Source organism: Silene latifolia, chromosome 1 (genome assembly GCF_048544455.1).
Source record: "Silene latifolia isolate original U9 population chromosome 1, ASM4854445v1, whole genome shotgun sequence".
NCBI classification, from domain to species: Eukaryota; Viridiplantae; Streptophyta; class Magnoliopsida; order Caryophyllales; family Caryophyllaceae; genus Silene; species Silene latifolia.
In genome coordinates this window covers 139,809,025-139,833,304 of record NC_133526.1, presented here as the reverse complement: position 1 = coordinate 139,833,304, position 24,280 = coordinate 139,809,025, and the positions used below count along the sequence as shown (strand labels likewise).

The 24,280-nt window shown below is 41.1% G+C and overlaps 1 non-coding gene across 1 annotated transcript; it reads right to left on the bottom strand.

Annotated features, from left to right (window-relative positions):
• Positions 1–3,612: 3,612 nt before the first annotated feature.
• LOC141618499 (small nucleolar RNA R71) lies at positions 3,613–3,719 on the bottom strand. The gene has a single exon (XR_012531412.1). It is a non-coding gene; the product is annotated as a small nucleolar RNA R71 (small nucleolar RNA).
• Positions 3,720–24,280: the final 20,561 nt, after the last annotated feature.

The following is a 24,280-nucleotide window of genomic DNA, read 5'->3' as shown; positions in this document are numbered from 1 at the left end:
CCATCTTCAAACCTTACTTCGAGTCTTCACTCTTATAACTACACTACAGTTGTCTAGGACAAACATTTCAAATTTGTCATTTTCAAACCTCCCTTGACACAGTGGCACATGCCCACTTTACGAGTCAAGTCTTTTTTGAGTAAGTGTGCGAAAATGGTCGATCGTGTTTTGATTCGTCGTCGATCTCTTATCCTCAGTTCCAAAATGGTGGGAAATAGTCATGGAAGCGTTAATGGTCAACCCCAGCCGTCCGTAAATGGTAATGATCAAATCCTAGCTGCACTCATTCGTCTCCAAACAAGCCAAGATCAAGCTTATGCTCGCCTTAATGTCATCGAAGGCCGAATTATCGCTGTAGAAGCCAGACTTCCTCTTGCAGAGGATGCCATTCCTGACATGGTCATACATGATAATATTCCACCCTTTGTTGGACAACCAAAAGTCAATCTTCCACCAGTACCTACTGAAGCTGAAAAGCGACTCTAATATTTGGAAGAGCAACTAATGTACCTCAAGGGAGATGACATCTACAAGGAAAACAATCGCAAGTATGAGGCGGTAAATGCTCAACTGCCAACTAACTTCAACATGACTGACATCCTGAAGTTTAAGGGGCATGAAGACCCATTGAACCATATCCGTGCCTTCAAAGATTATATGTCTATCAAAGGCATCAAGCAAGAGATGTTCCTAAGGATCTTTCCTTCATCTATCGATACTATCCCTAAATGGTTCTACTCTTTGGAACATAAGAAAATTACTACTTGGGATGATGATGCAATTGAGTTCACCAAACAGTATGCATATAATGCTGAAATTCAAGTCAATATGCGTACCTTAGAGGTTCTTACCGAAAATGAGAAAGAAGGATTCACTGACTAGAAGCTGATTTTATCGCATGGGAAAGGATTGTGAGTAGACAAGTTTCAAAGCTAGAAGCTGTAGTGGCATCCCTATGCAGTCCAAGCACTATACTTAGGGAAAACAGGCCAGTAGTTCCAATTTTATCTCAAGAATCCACAATGCAAGAAGTGATCGCAGAGACCGACGATCTAGTCGAGCAAATAATTAGCCTAGAAACTGAAATGATAAACTTAAGAAAGCTTAGTATTGTCAATGGAGTTTGGGAGGATGACGATGAAGATGTGATGTGACCATAATTGTCGCATATTTAGCCCCCGAATTAGCCTTGTTCCCATGCTTTTTAGTGCCTATTTGGGTCATTTCTTATCTTTAGTTCTTTGTTTTGCATATTCTTTGAGATTTTGATCCCTTGGTAGGAAAGGAGTAAGAATCTTGCATTTTCATGGCAAAACGAGACTAAATTGATCGAATTCAATGACCAAGCATCAAGGAGAGACAAGATTAGAAGGCCTTTGTACATATTATAGTAGAAGAGCAACGTTGAGAAAGGATCCTTGAGTCCCCAAGGAAATCCCCAAGGAATTTAGGAAGAAAAGGGAAGAAAAGAAGAAGATTTGTTGCTGACTGACAATCCGAGCGGATTGTCACCAATCCGTCCGTCCCGCAGCAGCACAATCCGAGCGGCTTTGCCTTATTCCGCTCGGATTCCACGTCCACAATACGACCGGATTCCCATGAATCCGCTCGGATTCCAACGCCAGAATCCGCCCGTCCCGACCCTATTCCGCCCGGATTCCAGCACAGCACGGATTGTCTTCTCCAAGCTACGAAGAAAGAAGCCCTTCTCTCGGAAAATACCGGCTCCTCCTTGCTCAATCTAAAAAGTGTAATTACTAGTTTAGCCCTTAGTTAACCCTAATGCATCCTCCCTAATTTCCACTATAAATACCCCATTAGTCTAATTAGAGGAGCATGTTCTTCTTATCAATAATTAGTATAGTTAAATATCAATCAAATCTCTCTTTAATATTGTAATCAAGTATTAATCAAGTTTTAATCCAAGTTTTAGTTCTTTAATCTCTCTTTTGTTCATCCTTTATTTTGGGTAATGGAAGATTATTTGGGTTATTGTTGGGAGATTGACAACCTCTCAATCAAGCATTCAAGTACTTCTTTTATCTTTGCTTTATTATTGGAATCATTATTAGGTATAATCTCTTAATCCCTTTTAATTATTGTTAATTACTTTCATTTATTCATCATGTTTCATATTGTTGGTATGATTGACAACCTTGCTAGCATGATCAACATGATAATGAGTGAGTAGTCTCTTAGCTAGGGTTAATGGGTGATTAGGGGAAACCAACATGGGGAATGATTCATGCTTAAATTAATATGCTTTCATGTTTCATTTTCTGGCTTGTTTTGATCTCAACTCATGCACATGTTATATTTGATGAAATGCTAAGCCTATGAATCCTTGCATTTACTATCATCTTCTATCTTTTCAATGAGACTTGTAAGACATAACCCAACTCGAGTCTCATTAGACCATGCATGTTGTTGAGTAGGGAAGATTAAGTCGACTTGTAGGTGTTGTACAATCTAATCGATTCGGCTCCGGGACCCAAACTTTCCTAGGATTGTAAGATATAACCCAACTCAATCCATCACAACAATAATTGCTTGCTTATAATTTGAGAACATGTTTGTATGATCATATCCCATGATTCCCCTATGATCCCATGACACCCTAGTGCCTTTAATCAATTGTTTACACCCCTTTAATTCATCTTGCTTGTTTATTTTCATTGCTATTTTAGTTTAGTGACCTTCTACATCAACCCAATTTGTGACACCCCTTAGACAGCACTAGTTGCAATAGAAATCTCATTTCAATACCCGTCCCTTGGGATCCGACCTATACTTGCCTCTTTACTAATTGTAGAGTTGTTTGTGAAGCTATAAATTGTGTTTTGATTCGACCGTGACCCAACGACCACATCTTAAATTGTGAACACTTAGCGGGATCGCATCAAAAATGGCGCCGTTGCCGGGGACGGTGTTTGTTTGATTTAGATTTCCTTTTATTGTTATTAGTTGTGTCTTTCTTCGCCTTGAGGAAGTAAAACTCCTCAAGGTTTGTTCTAATTGTTTTCGAGTTGTTTGATATCTTGCATGTCTAGAAGGTTACAAGGTGATTTGTTACCTTTTGACCGTGAAATCGAAAGAACCTTGACGAACAATAGGAGACTTGTTAGGAGGAATTTACGAGGTATTAGTGAAGTTGTCCAACCCACTAGTGAGTTTGTCAATCCTTTCGCAATAGAAGGAGAAGAAAACCCATTACACAATACCCCACAAAATCCACCTACAATGCCAAAATTCTCGTCACACTCCGTACCCACCGAGGAGAATCTACCAAACGGTACTCCTACACCGCAACATCTAACCGGAAATTTTATTGCCAAGTCCGCCTTCATCCAATTAGTTGAGAGGAGCCAATTTGGGGGGATGCCTAGTGAGGACCCTCATTCTCATATGGAAACCTTTTGCGACTATTGTGATGCTATCTCTCAAACGGGCGTGACTCAAGACCAAATTAGATGGGTCTTATTTCCTTTTTCCTTAATCGGCACCGCGAAGTATTGGTTGAAGGGCCTTGATAAGGCCACCCTTGGAATAGATTCTTGGAAGAAGTTGGCTCTAGCTTTCAACAAAAAATTCTACTCACCGGAAAAGACTAACATGCTAAGAGCTCAAATTACGGGTTTTAAGCAAAGGGATGAAGAGTCTTTGTATGAAGCTTGGGAGCGGTTCAAGGGAATTTGTCGATCATGTCCTCACCATGGACTTAGCGAATGGTTTTTGGTGCAACAATTTTGGAATGGTTTATATGAAGATTCTAGGAACATTCTCAATATGGGATCAAATGGAATGTTCACCGAAGTTGATGACAATCAAACATGGAACAAGATTGAGGAAATGGCGGTCCATAACTCACAATATAGTAGACCTTGCAAGGCTACTAGAGGAGGAAAGCATGAAGTGGACTCCGTTACTCAATTGGGTGCTCAACTTAGTGCTCACATTGACACAATCAACTTGAAGTTTGAACAAGCTATGGCTAGACTTGAGGAAAACTCAAAATCATCAAAGCATCATGTTAATACCATGACGGCATCCTCATCAATCCCAAGTGGGATATGTGAGAATTGTGGAACTTTGGGACATGACCAAGGTGAATGTAGGGGAACAAATGAACAAGTGAATGCTTTCCAAGCATACAAGAGTGGTACCCCTTATTCCAACTTTTACAATGAAAACACCAAATTCCATCCAAATCTCTCATACAAAAGCCAAAATGTTCAAAACCCTCAAACAACATACACTCCACCACCCATGAGAAACCAAAATCAAAGACCCTTTTACAATCAAAACCAAGGTTACCAAAATCAAAATCCATACAATCACCAAAATGACCAAGGTTTTGATGTCCAAAAAGCGGTGCTCCAAATGCAAAAGAATCAACAAGAATTTTTCACTCAAATGCAAAAAGATAGCCAAGCAAAGGAAACTACCATCAACAACATTCTAGCTCACACCAAGATGTTGGAAACACAATTGACTCAACTAGCATCTTCAAGCTCACAAAGACAAAAGGGGCAATTACCACCTCAAAGTAATCCCCCTAGACATGAAACGGTTAGTGCCATTCACTTGAGAAGTGGTACAAGGTATGAAGCACCGAAGAAGCAAGTTGAGGATGAAGTTGTGGAAGCTAGTGAAAAGGAAGAAATTGTGCAAAACTCCAAAGATGGAGAATCATCAAAAGAAGAAAGTTCAAAGAAAAATGAAGACAAAGCCAAGGAGAAGGAGCCCATTGTGATTAGACTCCCTTTTCCAAGTTGTCAAGCCAAGCCCAAATTTGATGATCAACTTGGAAAATTCATGGAAATTGTGAAGAATTTGGAAGTCTCAATTCCTTTCACGGAATTAATCAATCAAGTGCCGGCCTATGCAAAATACATGAAAGATATCCTCACAAAGAAGAAGTCGATCCGGAAGCTTGAGACTATCGCCTTCACTAAGGTGAGTAGTGCAATACTTCAAGGGAGTTCACCTCCAAAGTTAAAGGATCCGGGAAGCTTCTCAATACCGTGTACCATTGGCGACACGACGATCAACAAAGTCTTATGTGATCTAGGGGCTAGTGTGAGTGTCATGCCGTACTCGGTGAGTAAAAGGTTGGGGATGGGAGAGCTTAAATGCACAAATATCACACTCCAAATGGCCGATAGATCGACGAAGACACCATTAGGGATATGGGAAGATGTCCCCGTGCGAATTGGGAAGTTTTTCATCCCGGTGGACTTTGTCATTGTTGATATGGAGGAAGATTCCAACATTCCAATCATCCTAGGAAGACCTTTTCTACACACCGCCGGTGCGGTGATTGATGTGAAACATGGTGAGCTCACTCTAGAAGTGGGAGATGAAAGCATAACTTTTAATCTTGACAAGACTATAAGAGCTCCTCGTTTGCATGAACCATGTTTCATGATTGATCATTATAGCCGAAAGGATGAAAGGAAGAAATCGGAACTCCAATGGAAGAAGAAAATTGAAGATGCTCCATTCAAAGAGCAAGTGAATTGTGACAAGGAGAGTTTGCAAAGCTCATCAAAATCAACCAAGGAAGAAGAGGATGGCCTCATTGACCAAGAGAAGAAATTGGGAGAGTCGTCTCCATCTAAGCAAGAGATTTTCAATGATCAACTTAATGAAGTTTGTGGTCTTTGGGACGACGAATTTGAAGGGATCTTTAATCCCTACATTGGTAATGCCATCGATCAAGACCAACAACAAGGGCCACGGTCTATTGAGAACCTCTACCATGATAATGAACAAGCCTTCGATTAGTTTTTCAAGGTGTTGAGCAACATCAACAACACCTTGGACATGCCCCCTTGACATCTCATCAAGAATGAGAGTTTGGTGGAGTCCTCCCTAAACCACCACTTGTAAATATTTCTAACTCCGTAACTTACATTTCAATTCTTGTATTGCATTTTTGTCATCTTTGGATTTTTATTTACTTTGATCAAAATAATTGTCATGTTTGAGAGAAGTGAGGGAGGGACTAACAATTTCAATTGATGTGTAGTGCTTTTAGCTTAGTGTGGGGATGGCAATTGCCTAGGCTATCCATGCCTTAGTAGTGCCCCCACAATGACGAAAACAAGACTTGAAGAAAGAATGGAAGAATGGTATGGGAAATGCTTTGTGCAAGGATAGAACTGAATCCGTGTAAATCCGAGCGTATTGCAGGAAAGACGCCCGTCCTGAACTGAGCTGAATTTTGAAAATTTCTTGACTGTGACTGAATCCGGGCGTCCTGTGAAGAATCCGCCCGTCTTGAAGAATCCGCCCGTCTTGTAAGAAAGACGTCCGTCTTTGCAGCTGAGGAAAACAAGCAAAATTTTCTGGACTGAAATCCGTCCGTCTTTAAGCAAATCCGCCCGTCCCGTGTTCATCAAATCCGAGCAGATTGTCACCAATCCGCCCGTCTTTAGGCGAGTTTTGCAAAGTCCAGAAAGAGCAGAATCCGCACGGATTGGGCAGAATCCGCACGGATTGCCCCTGCAGATTCCAAAATTTCGGTCTCTTTAAAACCCCTCCCACCTTCATTCATTCATTCATTCATTCATTCATTCATTCATTCATTCATTCATTCATAAACACTACCCACAACATCAAAACCCTCATCCTCTCCATCACAAAAACAAAAACCCTCAACAACATTCACCAAAATCAAATCAAACCATCCCTCCAACAACAAATCAATCACTCCTTCTTCAACAAAAATCAAAACCAAGCACAAAATCTTCAACCTTTGAGTCGATTTTTGATTTCATAAAGGCAAAGCCTTTCACCTTCAAATCGATTTGGGCATACTACAAATTGAAGATTTTTCATTCTTTTCTTGGTTAGTTCATCAATGGCAAGGACTAAGAGAGCAACAAAGGCAACAAAGGCACCAAAGGCTAAGGCACTCTCACAAAGGCAAAAGGCTCTTCAAACAAAGAAAGCATTGGCTATGGTGGTAGCAACACCAAACTTGGAAGTGCAACAACAACAACAACCTTCTATGGGAGCAACAACACCTTCTACTCCGGTAATTGATCAACTTTTGCATTATCCGGAGGTAACTTTTATTTCCGATACCCATAGAAATACCTTTGTCAAGTTTGCTATGAAGTCATTACAATCCACCAAATTCATATGTGAAGATACCTTAGAAAAATTGGGTGTTCTTGAGCAAACAAAAGCCTTTTTCAATGCCATGGGGTTGAAGAAATTGTTTGAAACAAGGGAATTGACATACCCCTCCCTTACCTTGGAATTTTTAAGTTCTTTGAAAGTCACCAAAGTTGAGAATAGGGAGAATCTCGAGTTTCGTCTAGCTAATGTTAGTAGACGCATTACCTTTAGGGAATTGGGTGAAATTTTGGGTCTTAGTGATGAACCGAGTTATTTTAAGAGTTATGGAAACTATGACCCCGAACCTCTTTGGGAGGCAATCTCCGGGAAGAAATTTGAGGATTTTCATGCGAGTCATGCTCTTTTGGTCCACCATCCGGACATAAGAGTATGGCACAAGGTCATGGGTAACACCATAATTGCTAGGAAAGATACCAACCATTTCACAAGACTTGATTTTATTCTCCTTGAATCGGCTTTGAATATCGGAAGAGTACACACCAAGCCTTACAATTCTTTGAGGCTATTGGTAGATAGATGGCTCAACATTGATTATGGGAAGAAGGGCACGACCGTTATTGTCAATGGCGGCCTAGTCACTATCCTAGCCAAGCACTTTGATCCTAACTTCAATAAGGATAACAAGTACAAAGCAAAGGAGGGTGGCCATCTTGTTGATATGCATACTATGATTCACAAGTTCAAGCGGGTTGCCCATAACCCCCTTGACACTAAGTACGGATGGCTCACTAGTGAAGCTAGATCGTTAACCTTGCCTTCGAAGATTTGTCGTCTAAGTGTCCACCGGACCAATTATCTACTTCCCCTTTCCAAAGACGCCGAGTTTATCATTCAACAACAAAAGGGTGATCTTGAAATGCCCTCCTCTTCCATTGTCATACCACCTTACCCCTTTAAGTATGAAGAGTTCAAGCCGGAAGGAGTTGAAGTTGGGAAAGACTATGTGACTCTTCTCATGTAAGCAATGCACAAGCAAGCCTATGAAGATCGGAAAAATGCCTACTTGGCTCAATATCCAGCCCTCCTACACTTAGCTAGGCAAGGACTACTTGATCCATCTTGTCCTTTGCCTAGTTGGGCGGATAGAGAAGTCTTATTTCCGGGTGCATCTAGGGTCGTTTTGGGTGACAATGAGGTTGTTGGAAATGATGAAGAAGTTGATGATAATATTTAGGAAGAAGCAAGTGAAGAAGAAAAGGATGGTGAAGATGATGATGAGGAAGATGAGGAAGAAAGTGAAGAAGCAAATGACAAGGGAAGTGGCAATGTGGCCACTTCTAATGAGGGAAGTGATGATGATAGCATGATGGAAGATTAGCAAGCCTTGGCGACTCCTACCCTCTCATGGTTTGTCTATTTCTCTCTTTGTATTTTATTTAATTTTGATCATTGTTGGAGTAGTCCTAGCCCCATTAGAGGACTCACACCTCGGTACCATTGAGGTGTTCTCATTCTATTGTTCCCATTTTCAAAATCCAAAATGACAAATTAGTTTCATGCATAGCATAGTGTGTGCATGAACTACACCCATCCTTGGACATTAGCAATAGTGTCTCACTCGGTTTGGGGAAGTTAATGCATACACAACGGGAGGTAATCTAAATTATCATCTCCGTCATAACAAAAACCATGCATCATGTAGTGTAGCTTAGTGTAGATTGCATTTAGTATAGAAATCATGCATCATCTTTGCATAATTTCCATCATTTTGGCCATTGAGGACAATGCCCATATTAGTGTGGGGATGGGAATTCTAACATTTAACTCTTATTCAAAAACCCAAAAAAATTTGAAAAATAAAAAAAAAATCATAAAAATTTGAAAATTGAAAACCCAAAAACATGTTTTTTTCCTTTTAAAGTCTTGTATATATTGTGTTTGTTCTATCCTTGTTCACATTGATTGACTACGCCACATCCGAGACATGAGGATATTGAAGACCGCATGGTATGATCTTTCCAATCTCCTTTTTCCTCTTTATGTTAATGACTATGTGGCTTTATTTTGATAGATGCGGTATAACAATGTGAATTTAGGACTTGCATTTAATTTATATGTCATATTAGTTGATAGAATCACTTGCATTAGGATGTTTATATTAGTTGCATCATGTCATGTAGTTGCATGTTAGAAATGTTTTGAAAAATGCCTATTTAGGAACTTTGACAAGAGCAACTAAGCCATTATAAATACTTGTTCAACTTAAGACTTTGCCTACTAGAATGGTTGTAAAACACCCTAGATAGTGTCATACTAGTATCTTTTGACCCATGACCCAAGGCCTAGTCAAGGGTTTGCATGTGAGTCACCTATCCAACCCCGTGATGCGATGTGGACTTGGTTAACTTGTCTAGGTGACCTTGTTTGACCTTGTGGTAAGGCAACCCAAAAATATTTTCTATCAATAAGCTTGAAGTGCTCATTTCAAAGAAATTTTGTCATCTGGAAGTAATGTAATGCCAAGGAAACCTCAAATGTTATGAATTGTTGAGAAATTTAAGTTGTTTTGATGGAGGCGTACCACTTCGATGTGCTTTGGTGCGTGATCCATTGAATTGGGCCCCCATACGGTTGTGAATTCGGCCGCCCAGAGACAGAGTGACTATCACCCCGAAAAGCTATTGTCTAGAGGTTAACCGGTTGCCTAATAAGCGATTGGCGAAAGCAAAGGACACTAGCCCGGAAGGGACAAACCCCATCTTAAAATTTTGAAATGTGAAAGTGAAATGAGGACAATTTTGAATACTAGTCATATCCACCCGTTGTGAATAAAGATTTGAGCATTTCATTCCCAAAAAGCCTTTTGTCAAACCACTTGGTCGAGTTTGGGACGATCCATGACCTTTACTTTTGTAGAGAATTCGAGACTTGTCATGTCATATGCTACTAGCATCATAGGGATCATCATTCCACCACCATCCGATCGCTCTTGACGAAAGCATTTGGAAATTGAGGACGAAAGTATTCTAGTTTAACACTATTTGGAGGTGATTTAGTGCCATCCTCTTAGACTTAGTAATTTGTTGAACTAGTATTTATGAAGGATTACATGCTCTTAAATTTGTTCCTCTTTAGTGCCTCCGCCACTTGATGAGGGAGTGGCTATTCTTTTTGTAGATGCATCCTTTATGTGATTTTATGTGCTTAATGTTTGGATGTGTCGCCATTTTGGCAAGACCCACCTTGCCTTGCAAGAAGGCATCCTACCTCATGGTTGTCTTGTTGTGAGTTGAAGGGGCGGAGTGAGACCCGCTAATTGTCTCATATCGGCTATATTATTAGGATAGGTTAGTATTGGTCCTAGTCTTTGTCACCTCTTTACTCGGGACGAGCAAAGGTTCGGTTTGAGGATATTTGATGTGACCATAATTGGCGCATATTTAGCCCCCGAATTAGCCTTGTTCCCATGCTTTTTAGTGCCTATTTGGGTCATTTCTTATCTTTAGTTCTTTGTTTTGCATATTCTTTGAGATTTTGATCCCTTGGTAGGAAAGGAGTAAGAATCTTGCATTTTCATGGCAAAACGAGACTAAATTGATCGAATTCAATGACCAATCATCAAGGAGAGACAAGATTAGAAGGCCTTTGTACATATTATAGTAGAAGAGCAAAGTTGAGAAAGGATCCTTGAGTCCCCAATGAAATCCCCAAGGAATTTAGGAAGAAAAGGGAAGAAAAGAAGAAGATTTGTTGCTGACTGACAATCCGAGCGGATTGTCACCAATCCGTCTGTCCCGCAGCAGCACAATCCGAGCGGCTTTGCCTTATTCCGCTCGGATTCCACCTCCACAATCCGACCGGATTCCCCTGAATCCGCTCGGATTCCAACGCCAGAATCCGCCCGTCCCGACCCTATTCCGCCCGGATTCCAGCACAGCACGGATTGTCTTCTCAAAGCTACGAAGAAAGAAGCCCTTCTCTCAGAAAATACCGGCTCCTCCTTGCTCAATCTAAAAAGGGTAATTACTAGTTTAGCCCTTAGTTAACCCTAATGCATCCTCCCTAATTTCCACTATAAATACCCCATTAGTCTAATTAGAGGAGCATGTTCTTCTTATCAATAATTAGTATAGTTAATATCAATCAAATCTCTCTTTAATATTGTAATCAAGTATTAATCAAGTTTTAATCCAAGTTTTAGTTCTTTAATCTCTCTTTTGTTCATCCTTTATTTTGGGTAATTGAAGATTATTTGGATTATTGTTGGGAGATTGACAACCTCTCAATCAAGCATTCAAGTACTTCTTTTATCTTTGCTTTATTATTGGAATCATTAGTAGGTATAATCTCTTAATCCCTTTTAATTATTGTTAATTACTTTCATTTATTCATCATGTTTCATATTGTTGGTATGATTGACAACCTTGCTAGCATGATCAACATGATAATGAGTGAGTAGTCTCTTAGCTAGGGTTAATGGGTGATTAGGGGAAACCAACATGGGGAATGATTTATGTTTAAATTAATATGCTTTCATGTTTTATTTGCTTGCTTGTTTTGATCTCAACTCATGCACATGTTATATTTGATGAAATGCTAAGCCTATGAATCCTTGCATTTACTATCATCTTCTATCTTCTCAATGAAACTTGTAAGACATAACCCAACTCGAGTCTCATTAGACCATGCATGTTGTTGAGTAGGGAAGATTAAGTCGACTTGTAGGTGTTGTACAATCTAATCGATTCGGCTCCGGGACCCACACTTTCCTAGGATTGTAAGATATAACCCAACTCAATCCATCACAACAATAATTGCTTGCTTATAATTTGAGAACATGTTTGTATGATCATATCCCATGATTCCCCTATGATCCCATGACACCCTAGTTCCTTTAATCAATTGTTTACACCCCTTTAATTCATCTTGCTTGTTTATTTTCATTGCTATTTTAGTTTAGTGACCTTCTACATCAACCCAATTTGTGACACCCCTTAGACACCACTAGTTGCAATACAAATCTCATTTCAATACCCGTCCCTTGGGATCCGACCTTTACTTGCCTCTTTACTAATTGTAGAGTTGTTTGTGAAGCTATAAATTGTGTTTTGATTCGACCGTGACCCAACGACCACATCTTAAATTGTGAACACTTAGCGGGATCGCATCAAGATGTTTACCTCACAATACATCCTCTAGTCCACGCTAATGAAGATCAAGATGTGGACCACCTTACTCGTTCATGGCGTCCATATAAAAATGTCACTCAAACGAATGGTCCAGTTACTACTAACACCAATGTCATCACACCCAACGATGGCGAAGATACTTCTACTGACCATTTATTAAAGCAACTTCAAATGACAAAGGCTGATCTTTCAGTCTGGCAACTAGTTGCAAGTTTATTTCCTCATCGCCAGGCTTTACTGCAAGCATTGACCAAACTGAACGTAGCACATAACTCTACACCTGACGACGTCGTCAACCTAGTCTTCCAAGACCCAGTCAAGCTAAGTAACCAAGATACTTTCTCATATAAGGATTTGCCTCCCTTTGGTGTCACTCATAACCTAGCTCTATAAATTAAAGTCACATGCTTGAAGAAAAATGTACCCATGACTTTGGTGGATGATGGCTCCGCAGTCAATGTCATACCACTAAAAACAGCATACAAGTTAGGCATGAAAGAATCAGACTGGACTCCTACTAACAAAGGCGTTCGAGCGTAAAATGGAACGCGGCGTAAAGTAGTGGGGCTAGTTAACCTTACAGTGGCCACTGGGCCAATCGAGAAAAAGGTTAATTTTCAGATAGTGGACATAGAGGCATCTTTCAATATACTTTTGGGTAGGCCCTTGATTCACGCTTCCAAAGCAGTAACGTCCACCTTACACCAGAAAATCAAGATCCCTCTAGATGGCAAAGTAGTGACGATCACTTCGTCACCTATCAAGGCCGTAATAGAGAAAATATCAAACAACCAAGTAATTGCAGATCCAGTGTATGAGCTTGGAGGTTTCAAATAATAAACCTTATAGAGAGCAAGCTGGCTCCCATATATTTCAATCCATACTCCAACTTAGTGGTCAACCACATGCTCAAGTCCCAGGGATACTTCCCAGGAATGCCGTTAAACCCTATCTGAGAAACTACCTTCACACCTATTAAATAATGTGACTCCCACAAGATACCACTAGGCTTGGGGTACAAACCCACGAAAGCCGAAACTCTTGAAATGCTTACTCAAGTTCGGAATCACATAAATAAAGGAATCCAAATGCAACCTTATCTCCCAACATTAAATGGTTACTTCGTCAGAAAAGGGGAGACTGAAAACTTTTATGCATTTCCCGAACCTTGGAGACATAAAGGAGTTCAACTAGCTGGAATCGAGGTCTTCCACGATTGCTACTTCATTCCTCCAGAAGCGGTTCCTACAGTCAAAGCTCGTCAGACACCTTGTCTCGACGAACAGGCTGTTAGCCTTCTATTTGGAGAGGATCGATTCGTCAGGGCAGTGCAGGATGAGATCATTACAATGATATTTCAAGATGACCATTTCAACACTACAGCATTGATCACCGACACCAACTCAAATCAGCAGAAAAGATGGAGAAAGTCGATCAAATGGACCAACAATCGAGGAAAGATCTTCAACGTCACTACTGGAGAAGGAGAAATGTTCAAAGTAGAACCCAAAGACGATGAATTTGAGTTAGAGTCGGAGTCAGAGTCGGAATCGGAACCTAAGTCTAGGGAAGTCGCTAGAGAGTCTCCTCCTGTCGTCACTCCTCACCCCTCTGTTTCTCCTAGCATAGCATCACTTAGTAACAGTAGCTTGGGGAATGTCCCAGCAACTGTCCCTTTGCAGCCACTGACTACTGCGCAGATGGCTTTGTTATTTCAGCTGTTTTCAAATTTTAATATGAATAAATCAGACTACTCCTTGTATTATTCTGAATGCAATTCTATTTACGATGATAATGAGGATGATCCAGACCCAGCGTCAATCGAATTACCTCCCTATATAGTCAAAGAAATACTAGAAGAGGGGGAAGGGGCACCAGTTATCGAAAACACCGAACCCATCAACGTAGGGAAAGAATTAGAACCCCAAGAACTTAGGATAGGGATGACCCTAGACCCAACTGAAAGGGCTAATTTCATCAACCTCCTACACGAGTTGAAAGACGTCTTCGCTTAGTCTTACAAGGATATGCCAGGGATTGACATGGATAACGCAGAGCATCGCATTCCAATCAAGCTAGGTTTCAAGCCTGTAAAACAAAAGCTTTGTCGGACAGAGTGGGCTCTTAAGATTAAAGAATAAGTCGATAAACAATTCAAAGCTGGATTCATCAAAGTTTCCGAGTATTCAGACTGGGTGGCTAACATAGTCCCCGTACCCAAAAAGGATGGACGAATCCGGGTTTGTGTTGATTTCAGAGATTTGAACAAGGCAAGTCTTAAAGACGACTTCCCTCTACCACACATTGACATATTGGTAGACATTACAATAGATCACGAGTTGTTATCCTTCATGGACGGGTATGCAGGGTACAACCAAATCAAAATGGCTATAGAAGATATGCACAAGACAGCCTTCGTCACTCAGTGGGGCATGTACTATTATACTGTTATGCCATTCGGGCTAATCAATCCTGGGGCTACATACCAACGCACTGCGACTACTTTGCTACATGACATGATGCACAAAGAAGTGGAGGTGTACGTGGATGACATGATCGTCAAGTCTAAAGATAGGAAAGGGCACATCGATAACCTTCGAAAATTCTTCCTCAGATTGCGCAAGAACAACATGAGGCTCAATCCTCAGAAATGTGCATTCGTAGTAATGTCAGGCAAGCTTCTGGTATACGTTGTCAGCCAGAAGGGAATAGAAATTGATCCATCCAAGATCAAGGCCTTAATGTAAATGCCACAACCCCAGACAGAAAAGGAGGTTAGAGGATTCTTCGGCAAGGTCCAATACATAAGTCGATTCATATCGAAACTCAACATGATCTGCGAACCTATCTTCAAAAAGCTCAAGAAAACGGACCATACCATATGGGACGAAGACTGTCAAAAGGCATTTGACAGAATAAAGGAGATACTGGCTAAGCCACCCGTGCTAATGCCTCTCCAACGAGATCAACCTCTTGGTTTATATCTCACATTCACCGAAACAGCCATGGGGGCTATGCTCGCGAAAACTATTGGAAAGGAAGAGAGAGCTATCTACTACCTTAGTAAGAAGTTCTTAGAGTACGAGTGTAAGTACACACCTCTCGAGAAGACATGCCTCACTCTTGTGCGGGCAACAAAGAAGCTACGCCATTACATGCTTAGCTACTCTGTCAAGGTGTATTCTAAAATGGATCCCGTCAAATACCTCTTCGAGAAAACAGTTCTCAATGGACGCTTAGCAAGATGGACCTTAATGCTCTCAGAGTTTGACCTCAAGTACGTAGCCTTGAATGTCATAAAGGGTCGTGCAGTGGCCGAATTCTTCGCGGACAATCCAATCAATGATACGCAAGCAATAGACACGTGGTCGTTCCCAGATGAGGATATTCTACAACCCAGTATGGATTCTTAGGATCTTTACTTTGATGGGGCATCCAATTTGAGAGGATTCGGAATAGGAGTGTTGCTCATTTCTCCTGAAGGCGAGCATACGCCAGTTTCTGTCAAACTCGACTTTAAGGTGACAAATAACGCAGTAGAGTATGAGGCTTGCCTCATTGGTCTACAAGCAACAGTAAGTTTAGGCATCAAGCATCTTCGGGTTCACAGCGACACATTTTTAATGATCAACCAGATCACTGGATTAAGGACAATCCGAAGTGAAAGTCTAGAATCTTATCAGGCTAGGATAGATCAAGTTGCTCAATTCTTCGATCAGGTTACCTATCTACACCTACCTCGCGAAGAAAATCATTTTGCGGATGCTCTTGCAAAACTCCCATCCCTAATTAATATGCTAGACGACATGGTTGAAATGCCCTTGTGTATTGAACGGCAATCAGAGCCAGCCTATATACACTTCCTCACGGATAAGGAAAAACTCAGAAGAACCTTGGTTCCAAGCTATTCTCAATTTCAAGCTCAATGGTACATACCCACCAAATATGGATAAGAGAGGACAACGCGCCATCCACCTACTTGCCTCTCAATACCTCCTCATGCGGGAAGAGTTGTACAAAAGAACACCTCTTGGTGTCGTCCTGCGTTGCCTTGATCGTTCAAAGGCACATAAAATAATGGAAGAAGTTCATGATGGAGAATGCGGTCCTCACATGAGTGGACCTATGATGGCTAAGAAGATTACGCGTCCAGGGTATTACTGGACGACAATAGAGTCGGATTGCATCAAATATGTTAGGCACTGTCACAACTGCCAGATCTTCGGGAATGTACAACATGTTCCTCCTTCAATGCTATATACCATGACATCTCCTTGGCCATTTTCTCCTTGAGGAATAGACATCATCGGAAATATCACTCCAGCTGGGATAGGAGCTCACTATTTCATTCTAGTAGCCATCGACTATTTTACTAAATGGGCCGAAGCAGCATCTTACACCAGCCTTACAGCCAAACATGTGGCGAATTTCATACAAACCAATCTCATCTATCGATATAGTTGCCCACATGAAATCATCAGTGACAATGGATCACATTTCCAGGCCAAGGCTACATAGTTGCTAGCCAATTATAAGATCAAGCATCATCATTCCTCGCCATACAGACCTCAAACTAATGGCGCGGTAGAGGCAGCTAACAAGAATGTCGTCACAATTCTCAAGAAAATGATCGACAATTATCGCGATTGGCCTAGCAAAATACCCTTTGCATTATGGGGATATCGCACGTCAGTTAGGACAACCACTGGGGCTACTCCTTTCTATTTGACTTACAACATGGAAGCTGTACAACCAGTAGAGCTAGAGATCCCATCTCTGCGCATTCTACTCGAAAGTAAAATTCCAAAAGCTGATTGGAAAAGGGATAGGTATGACGAACTCATCCTCTTGGACGAACAAAAGCTACGCGCATTACATAATGTGCAGACATATAAAGCACGTATCAAACGAGCCTTTAACAAAAGGGTCAAACCCAGAAATATCAAGGAAGGAGATTTAGTACTCAAGTCAGTCAGGGCTCACTTACTTGTCGATCCACTAGGAAAATTTAAGCCAAATTAGGCGGGACCACTTTTGGTCAAGTCCATACTTTCAGGGGGTGCGATTAAGATCACAGACGAAGACGGGAATGAGTTTTCTAACCCTACCAACCTAGACCAATTGAAACGGTACTACCCTTAGAAATAGGATAAAACGCACCTCGCGTGACCTACGTGCCGCTCGTGCGACACGAAAAAAAATCGGCCCCTGGCCCGCTAAAAGCTCATGACATTACGCTCTTGCGTTTTGATATTTTGACATCCTGATATCATGAAATAAATTAAATTGCACTTCTTTAGGAGTAAGTATAGCACATGCTTATTTTCTAAGTTCATTACAAGCTCTTGCTTCGAACATTAATTCTTTTACATTTTTCTGAACTACGCACGGGGTTTGATTTCATTTTTTCTAATGAATACGTAGGCAATCCTTCACAAGATACAATCCGTCATTTTTTAAAATGTAAATAGAAGGACATTTGCATTTGCGTTTGCATTTGAAATTCGACAAGAATAAATAAAGAAAATTTATGAAAGTTTCTTAACTAATAAATCTTTTATTCATTGTTCCATAAATAATAATAATACGCTAAATACATATAAATTTAAATGCCGAAATTAAAATGCTAGGCTAGGATTCTAAAAACCCCGCCATTTATTACAACTCAAATAATAATAAATAATACTATTAATAAAATGACTAGGCCATTCTTCCATTTTCCTCTTGCCTTTGTCACCCTTGTCATATTTCTTGTCTCGACCACGAGCGGGACGCTCTTGCGTTATCTCCGACCTGATCACCAATAGTCGTTCTCGCGGTCTAGCATTTCTATTTCGGTCGACCACCATCTTCTCAGTAGGATCATTCTTTGGTTTCTTCGATGGACGGAAAACTTCATATCCGGCTTCTTCTTCTTCCTCAGCCAAGTACCTTTGGTTCTCCTTCACCACTTCACGGATTTTGCAGTCTACAGGCTCGTGCTTCCTTAGCTTCTCACGTTCCTCAGGGGTAATACCTTTCCTCCATTGCAGATATGAATCAGATACCCATAATGAGCCAACCGGGACGGGTGTGAACCACATATTCCTTTGGGCCCAGCGAATAGCCCAATCCCAATAAGACTCTGCAGTATGTGCCAAGGCAGTTTGAGGGACAGTGTCTAGCTTTGGGATTTTCTATCTTAAGCCCACTTGCCTCATCAATCTCTCCGGAAAGGTATGAACCATGAATACCAAGCCTAGAACGTGAATGGACCATGTCGGATCCAAGGATCATACTCCAGTCACCGACCTGAGATGCCACCATGGCATTATCCACCTGATCAAAGGCCCACATTCACTCTTCAGTTTCTTTTCCCAGTAATCGCATACTCGAGTGAAGTCCACCATGTACAGCCTCGTCCTCATTGCCATCGATCGGGAGCGGTATACTACCACATCAACTAGGGGCTCGATCAGCCGCAGACTTTCCATCAGCAAAATCTGCAAAGAATAGGAGACGGGAATCAATCTCATATTCGTCAAAATCCAAAAAAAAAACGGCCAAATAGGACAAAAACGGGTTCTTACCTGTAAAATGATAGGACTCCCAAGATAGGGCAGCTCGCGGTTCGCCTTCTTGTTGTCCAAACCAAGGATGGTCTCCCCTAGAATCAAGCACGCTGGGCTCCTGCGCAGTTCCATTTGCTCCACTATGCCCAGAAATCGAGGGTCACATCTCATCTCTTGGTCGACATGCCCTCGAAAAATGTAGCAATAAAGAAGGCAGAATCCATAAGCTCGGCGCCTCACCACATAAGAGATAGTAGAGTCCTCCCTATCTATAAATCGATCAACAAAGTCAAACATACGGATATCTTTCGAGCTCACGAGACGGTCTACCTCAGCCTTGGTCAACCTAAGCAAGTCCCTAAATTTGTTTTTATATCCTTGAGAGCTAGGAGGTATAACTGGAACACCTTCTGCGTCCCATCCTCCAACTGCATCAATTTCTTCAGGAAATGGACAAATTTCGCCTCCCGGAAAGGCAAATAAGTGGAAGTTTGGGTACCAATATTCAAGACATGCATCCAAAAAGGGCCTCACAACCTTCACCAGCTTAAAACTTACGATTGATCCCAAATTAAAATCACCCATGTCGTGTTTCTCCACATTTGTGAATTCGTTCGTACACTGCTTAATGCGACTTTCAAAGGCATCCATATTTTGTTGGAAATTTGGAGAAGTTTATAAGAGATTTCATGTAATAGACGAAGTCGAGAAAGAAAGAATTTTGAGAATAGAAACTCGACCGAGGTCTCTAATTATACTATTCGCTGTTTCCTAATTTCAGCAGAAGACAGACCACCTGGAGAAATGACGCAGCAGTTACTGCGCCTCTTCGAAGGATCGCAACTCCTGCTGTGCCTCTTCCCCAGGTCCTTTTTCCTCATTTTGACGACCGTGGATCTTTCCTGATTCCGTTTTAGTTAAAATTTCCTATTCCTATAAGGATTTAATTTAGTAATTCCGCGTAATTGCCAAATTTGTGTTTCCTAATTGCTACGGGTTCGCTTTTCGAGGCAAAATCAACATTTTCGCCATATACGCACACTTACCCATTTTTATTTTCTTTTTCTTTTCGGGGATACATTTCACTTCATGTTTTCAAAATATTTCTAATACACTTAGACATTTCTTTTAATTTCTTTTTTAGGGAGTAGCCCACCCTACCGTCCGGTCAGGTCGCGTCGCGTCACATTTATTTATTTTTGTCCATTTTCGGGCACCTTTTTTTTTATTTTTGCGCTTGTTTAGGCCATTTATTTAAGTTAATTATTTATTTTTATTATATACTTTGCTATGTGATTTTTTTACGTGAATTTCGGCAACATGACGGCGTAAACCGTCACATGCAAAACCTATTTTCTAAGCTAGCCTCCAGATATAGCAAACGCCTAGCAGCAAAGGCACAAAGGCCATCATATACAACCAAAAAAATGAGGAAGCAAATGTACATCAAAGGACGGGCTCCTACCCAAAGTGACATCGAAAGAGAGAATATACAACAAGCAGTCAGCTAACTAGTCCGGATGATCCCTCAGCTCGGCCACTGTCACCTCAAGGGCAGCGATCTCAGCGTCTCTGGCCTCGAGCTCCCTCAACAAAGGGGCCATCTCCTCATGGGACTGCGCTAGCTCGTGCTCCAAGCCACACTCCCTCTACATAGAAGAAATGGAGTAATGTTTTATTCTACTTTGCTTTACAAGATTGAAAGATAAGAAATGAGAAACAGGTAGGGAAGGTTCATACCTGCCTCCCGGAGCCACCAGAGAGGGCCCTGATGGCTGTAGCTCGCAACCTGTAGGCCATCCTCCACAGCTCCATGTGTCTGGATGGTGCCACCTTCATTCAGATACAGAAAAGGTTCAAGCAAATGCATTCATATGTAATGAAATATAAAAGTACAAAAGACAGCTAAAGCTTGGGGCTTACCCTCCTCACGATATGCTGCCACTCATCCAAGCCAGCGTCGGTTACCGCCTCGCCAAAATCACAGATCTCCGAAATCGTCGTCATGCCCGCTGAGTCGGTGTACTCCAGTGTCTCTGGAAAAGCTGGGGGCTCGACGCCCGCCACCTCGATCTTCAACAAGGCTCAAATGATTCGTTATTTTGAAGATCATTCATCATTTATCGGTTTATCAAAGACAAATAAGAAGTAAACATGCTTACCACAATCGGCCAGTACGCTAACCTCTGGCGAACCAACTTCGCGTACTCCACGCCAGGAAGAAGGAAAGCGTCACCACTCGCACCGGCCAGGTCCGTCGCCCTCTCAACCTCCGAAGGCTCCCTAAACATCGTCCGTGGAGGATCAATGGGAACTGTAAAAGCGTCACGGGATCTCTGTCGCGCCAAACACTCGCCCAGGTACCACACAGACCCCATGGGCGTCGTCAACAGCAACCGAGTTGAACTCCGAGGACGAAGAACCTCAGCCACGAAAGCTGGAGCTCCAGTGTAGCTCTCCCAGGGCTTGGGCACCCACTGAAGTACGAGAATAGGGTCATTCCTATGATCACCTCTAAGCAAAGGAAAAGATATAAATGAAATACTTACGCTATCCAAGCTCAGGACGTTCACACCCCTCCGGCAAACATCGTAAGAAGACCGCTGACTCTTTTGACGGTACACGATCCAGTCCCTGACGACGGGGTACTCCCTCAGTACGTCTGCCGCCCTCTTGGGCGCAAAATTGGGAAAGTAGGAGTAAACCCATGCCTGCAGACAAATGATAGTGATTACAACTCATTCTCTACCAAAATGATCCTTCATACTTTCAAAGAATAATAATAATAAGGTAGAATAAAAATGACAGAATGATCTTTCATGGTTGCAAGAAAGGTTCATACCTCGAATAGAAGACAGGACAAACAGTGGCAGGTGAAGTCCCCTTCTCCATCATCTCCGGACGAACCATGGTCCTCATATAGCGAGTGAGGACTGTAAAGCTAGGAGTAACTAATACGTGCAATTTATATAGACTTTTCAGCCTATTATTGCACGCATTTCCATGCCGTTTACATTGCTTTGTATAGCAAAATGCCCCGAATTGGCTACTTTGGTTTGTTTTGTCTTAATTGCATAAATGGATTCAAAAGTAGTGGAATCGTGCCTTAGTCATCCCACTCAGCATGCATTTTTAAGAGGCGGAGATTTAGAGTAGTAGATGTACCTAGGAAAGCGTGAAGGAAGGTCTTTGGAAGCTAACAAGACGAATTCATGGATGATTCAGTGGATATTTATTCGATCGAGAGCTTTTAGAGTTCGATCGAGTAGTTTGGCAGATGCAGGAGTTCGATCGAGTGGTTCCTGAACACGATCGAAGGTGGCTAACTTAGGAGTGTTCGATCGAGAGCTGCTTTTGCTCGATCGAACGGTTTTGCTGAAGATTCACTCGGTCGAGTAGTTTGAAAAGGCTCGATCGAGTGATTATCTAGATTACACGGGTTAATTGATCCGTGTTAGGTTTATTTTGGTAATAAAAACGCTTTCCTATATAAGGTAAGTCGTCATTAGGTCATAAACACCTCTCGACACTCTTAATTACGTTTTACATAACTTTTTACTCTCTTAATCTCTGCTTCTATTTTGCTCTTAATGCCGGATTCTCTCTTTTGTAATCTTTCTTTACTCTTAACTTCATTCGAATCTTTATTGCTTTAATTCCTTGTTCTTTAATTCTTGCTTTATTATTGTCATTATTAGTATATGCTTCTTCCTTATAATCACTTTATCATGTGTCTTAGCATATTCATTGTTATTATTCTTAAATGTGATAGCATGAGTAGCTAAATTCTCTATCTTAGGATTAGGAGAGCCATGGTAGTATAGTGACGATGTTGTGAATAGGATAGGCGATTTATTTGTGAGAATCTCTGACCATAGCAATATAACTTTAATATTTTTAGTTGAGTGCACGCTTCTAAATAACTTTCATCTGGTTAAATTAGCTCCTGGATCGGAAGATTGGAATGAACAGACCTACTATGAACAGTATGTAGGGTAATATCCATATAAAACCCCTTAAAATTAAGGACTATAACGCAATTTATCATGTGATTAATTGTCATAAACGAAAAACAAGAGAAATGATAAAAGAATAAGAATCAACCTCGGGTCCTGTGCAAAACGGCCTAAGAACAGAAATCAATGTAGATTTCCTCCTAATTGTTGAACCCAAGACCGTCTGAGACTATGCCCCTTGTGCTAGAAATTGTTCTCTGATTGCCTTGCAATATTGAGAGAGCCTTTTGTGAGTTTTTGATGTGAGATCTAGGATTTCAGAGAGAATGCTCCAAAACCCTAATTTTTCTACAAATGAAAAATGATTAGGTCAAAAGGAGAGAAGGTCTCTCCTTTTGTTCATTTCGGTCGACCGTGAGGTAGCTAGGGGAGGGAGTGGGCTTTCCACTTTCTCCTTATTTAACTCGTGGTCCGACTCGTTTCGCTAAATGTATATGACGGGTTTTAATTATAAATCGTCACTCGTTATCGGATAATAAAACATCGACTAGTAACATGAATTAGTCGACATATTAATGCTTGTCCGACAATGACAATATTGTATAATTAATTAATTCAATATACATTAATTAAATATAATCGTTTATATTCAATTTACGAATTAACTGCTTAATTCACCTTAGCCATTATTATTTAATCCGTATCAAATAATTATCTCAACATCGCGTTTGACTAATTATTAGTCAATAACTCTGACTAACCGCTTAGTCATATTGGGCATCAACATGACTGAATTTTCATACCGTCACATCTCTCAAACGTATCCTATAGGTGTGACTTTTAGGGACCATTTGATCACCGCCATCTGTATGACAATAACGTCAAACTTATCTAGCAAGCCAACCGTTATTGATAAACGTGGACCAACTGATAATAATACAAAAGTATACCCTTTGATCCTTTTAGAGATTTATATGTCATTGCACTAACTGTAGAGGACACTAGCCCCAACAAGCTCCCACTTGTCCGTACAAGTGTACGTGCAATAACGTTATCCGCACTAACTTGAGGAAACCCGCTCCAACAAACTCCCACTTGTCCGTACAAGTGTATGTGCGATAACCGATTCTCATATCCATTTAAAATTTCTCCCAGTCAATGTAAAACAATTTGCAGATCTGTATCCGCAAAGGTCGTATTTTACAATCGATTTGTATCAAGAGTGGTTTCCCCGACTAGAGAGTAACTTAACTGATAAAACGAATCCGTATTCGAGCATGGCCATGCATTTCGATTCTGACACCTCGAGTGGCCCCGAGAAATATCGAGTACCTGATAAAGGCTGAATATTTCCTTCAACTCGACTCCTGTCGATCTAAGCACAGCATGAAATGACCCAGAAACAATCTACTTGGCCCCTGTTACGGATGACCGTGAGAAAGAAACCAAAGTCACCCAAAATCTGCCTTAAACTCAAGAGACAGTCGATAGTCAA